Raw genomic sequence first — 4,378 nt, 5'->3', positions numbered from 1 at the left:
GTTGTTAATGAGTCTTCCTCCAATCCTGGTGCCACGTTTTTCATCATATAAGCCAGCTTCTCAGATTATTTGCTCAGCATACAGGCTGAGTAAGTATGGTGAAAGAATACAACCTTGTCACACATCTTTCTTAATTTTAAAACATTCCATGGTCCCATGTTCTGTTCATGTTCAAACAACTGCCTCTTGGTCCAGGTACAGATTCCTCATGAGCACAATAAAGTGTTCCAGAATACTCATACCTCACAGTGTTGTCCATAGCTTGTCATGATCCACACACTCGAAAGTCTTTGCATAGTCAATAAAGCACAGGTAAACATCTTTCTGGTATTCTCTGCTTTCAGCCAAGATCCATTAGATATCAGCAACGATATCCCTCATTCCACGTCCTCTTCTGAATCCAGCTTGAACCTCGGAAAGTTCTCTGTCAATGTATGCTTGCAACCATTTCTGTATTACCTTTAGTAAAACTTCATTCACATGGGATAACAAAGATATTGTCCGATGACTTCCGCATTCCATTAGGTCACCTCTCTTTGGAATGAGCACAGATATGGATCTCTTCCAACCAGTTGGCCAGATAGTTGTCTTCCAAATTTCTTGGCATAGATGAACGTGTGCCTCCAGTGCCACCTCAATTTGTTGAAAGATTTCAATTTTTCTTCCATCAATTCCTGGTGCCTTGTTTTTGCCAATTCCTTCAATGCACCTTGGACTTCTTCATTCCCAGACCCATCCAGACAAGATGAAAACTATTCAGTGGGGATTCTACTTTCCACTGCACATTCTTAAACTAAACTCCCTCTTGAAAACTCATAAGCTAGTCACTTCATGCCTTTATCATCCCCTCATTTTAGGTAGTCAGTATCTAAGTTGCCAGTCCCTGTCTATCCTGTATACAGAGGGGATAGGATTGATACTTGATATGAAGTCTCCTTCCCTCTCAGTTGGTATCTTGAGCTACTACATCCATAAGTATAGGTCAAGTTCCTCAAATGGTAGCAGTTTACACTTGTTTCCTTTACCAAAAGTTGGTTTTTTATCTTCCTCTAGTTTAGTTAAGTTCTGATCATATCAAAGCTAGGTCAAATGAGTACTAGCTGCATATTTGGTCGTTCTTGTGTGTCTCCCCTTACTTCATATCAGCTGGATGCTTCACTCTCAGCTGTAGCCCTCCGTGGCTATGTCCTTGTCCATGGGCTTACAAGTCCCCAGGTCTCACCACACTTCAGACCAACCAGCCCTTCCTCTTCTCTCTGTCACCTACAGGTCAACAGGAGTCTATGGAATATGGTTGAACTCAGCCCATATCTTCATTGCTGCCTTTCTCCCTCTTCCACTCACCAGTAGAACAACGTGGTCACCAGCAAGCTTACATGCCTGCTCATGTGTTCCCTTTGAGTTTCAGTCTGGGAAGGAGGTTTGTCCTGAAGAGACTTGATTGCTTGCTTTGATGGCTTCCAGGTGAACAACTTGCTTGTTCTTGTAGTAGCCAATCAGATTGCCATTTTTGTTTTGGATTTTTTCCTGCTGATCTTTCTTTCAAGAAGTATCTTCTGTTTCTCTAGCTGTTCCAGGCTGGTCTGCTTGTCCTTTCTAGTGGGAATGTTCCACCTCAGAAGGTTCTGAATGGGTCTCAGGGTTCCACCTAAGGTCTCACACACAAGAAACCTATTTCACTGGGCAAGTTCTAGAACCCCTTTTAGGTATTCCAATCAGCTATAGGCTGAAGACAGACTTATAAATTTTCTGTAATCATGTTTCCCGATATTCCTTTCTATCCCATTCAAGTGTCTATTTTACAATAGTAGGCAAGGGAAACCAATATTCATAAGACAGTCAAGCATCTCAACATTATTTACCCACTTCAGACTATGCCTCCATCCCTGAATCACAGAGCCCTATTGTTCCACGGTTGAGCATACATCATCATTTACATCTGTCCCATTTAGCCCATGCAAACCTGTCTCAGTGTTTCTCTACCTTGTTCTTCCATCCCTCTCCCCCTTCTTGTGTATTGCCCTCCCCAGGACCCGAGCTATGTGTCTATCCCCTACCCTGTGCTCTACCATCCCCTTCCTCCACCCTCCCACCTCCCCCATACCTCCCCCTACTGGTAAGCAACAAAGCAAGATGTCCTTTTACAGGACAAAGTCCAAAGCAGGATTTTCACTAATTGTGCACATTAGTGAGTTTTATTTATAAGAATTATTGGTGCTTTGAGCTTACTGGGTGGCTCCTTTGTGAGCCCTTAGATGTCTTAGAAAGCTCAATGTTCTGCTCTTCCTCCAGATCTGGTCCTGGAGAAAACCCTCAATTACCTCTGTCCTTTGTTCCCTTCCGCTCAAGGAAGCGCATGGCCTGGTGCCAAAGGCCTTGATCAGAAAATACTTTTGCTGAAATGTTGCTTAGAAACCTGTGAGCCTTCCTCAGGGAGTAAGGATCAGAGGACAGCATGCAGCCTAAAGGGTTGTGTTGTCAGGTTTCATCATGACTTAGACATACAAAGGACCTAGAGATGTCTGATACTGACCTTGTTTACCCATGAGGCTGCTGGGTAAAGCAAACAGGAAAATGGCAATCTTCTCAAAGCGTAGGGTGCCAGGTGCTTGGTGATCTGCTAGTTACAGTCTGAGGGTGGAACTGAGAGGGGGTGGGGAAGTGAGAAGACCTACCTGGTGGGCTTTATGCCTCCAGAGTAGCTCAGTTTTTACCTGTAGTAATCATCAGGGTCCTCAGTATGGCTTGTTTACATATTTCCAAAATTGTCTCAGTGCCTCCAGTTACGTTCCTTTGGTTTTAAGTTGTCTGCTTAGCTTTGTTTTCTGCCTCCCAAGTGAAGGCTTTTTCTTTCTATATGTCTATGACAAGTCTCAGACTCTGATTGTAAAGCTCTTCAAAACAAGTCATATTAATACCTCAGTCCTGGAAACACAGTTACCAACTGTCACATGATCTTCAAACATAATCTGTGGCTTAAAAGCTAAAATAACTATTTGTTGATGGTGTTAGGAGCCTTTGAATTGGTTCTAACTCATAGCAACCCTACATATAGGAGACAGAACAAAACTCTGCTTGATCTTTCAGCATCCTCCAAATTGTTGCTATATTTGAGCTCACTGTTGCTCTACTGTGTCAATCAATCATCTTGAGCATCTTCTTCTTTTTCACTGACCCTCTACTTTACCAACCATGATGTTCTTCTCCAGGGACTGATCCCTCCTGACAACATGCCCAGATTACATGAGACAGTCTTGCAACTCTCATTTGTAAAGAGCATTCCAGCTACACTTCTTTCAAGACAGATGTGTTTGTTCTTCTGGCATTATGTGATATTTTCACTATTCTTTGACAATACTATAATTCAAAGTCATCAGGTCTTCTTTAGTCATTGTCCAATTTTCACATGCATATGAGGCAGTTGAAAATACTATGGCAGTGAGTCAGACATCTTTGCTTTATAAACATCATTGTTGTTAGGTACCATTGAGTTGGTTCCGATTCTGCACAACAGAACAAAACACTGCCCAGTCCTGAGCCCATTATTGCTGCCATTATGTCAATGCATCTCCTCGGGGATCTTCTTCTTTTTGGCTGACCCTCTACTTTACCAAGGATGATGTCTTCTAGGGACTGATTCCTCCTGACAATATGTCTAAAGTACAAGAGATAAATCTTGCCATACTTGCCTCTATAGAGTATTTTGGCTGTACTTCTTCCAAAATAGATTTATTTGTTCTTCTGGCCATCCATTTGTTTGTTCTTCTGGCACTCTCAATAGTCTTCTCCAACATCATAATTCAAATGCATTGATTCTCCTCCCATGTCTCTTACTTATTGTCCAAATTTCACATGCATATGAAGCAACTGAAAATACCAGGCTTAGGTCAGGCACACCTTAGTCCTCAAACTGACATCTTTGATCTTGAATACTTTAAAAAGGCTTTTTGCAGAGGGAACAAATACAGCAAGAATCATTCCCACCCCCTCCATACACAGAATAGACAGGGATGGGCAACTTGGACATTGGCTACCCAAAATGGGGGGGTGGGGGTACGCTACAAAGCTAAGAAGTGACTGGTTTACAAGCTTTCAAGAGGGAACTTAGATTCAGAGGGCATGAAGGGAGGTAGAATCTCCACTGAGTAGTATACAATCTGTCTAGGTGGGGCTGAGGAAAGGAAATGCAGATGGGTCTCTTGTGATACAATAGTGAATAATTGTTATCAGGACTGCTTGTGAGGGTTGGAAATGTAAAGGTATACATTTTGTAGCAAGGTGGGGAGTGATTAACTTTGTAGTCTAGGAGCAGAGGTCTCTGGGGCCATCAAGGGAGAAGAGCGGAAAGCAAGACCCTACCCAGAGAAGCAGTGATGCC

This window comes from Chrysochloris asiatica, unplaced genomic scaffold, assembly GCF_000296735.1.
Source record: "Chrysochloris asiatica unplaced genomic scaffold, ChrAsi1.0 scaffold00119, whole genome shotgun sequence".
Classification (NCBI taxonomy): Eukaryota; Metazoa; Chordata; class Mammalia; order Afrosoricida; family Chrysochloridae; genus Chrysochloris; species Chrysochloris asiatica.
This window is presented reverse-complemented; position numbering follows the sequence as displayed.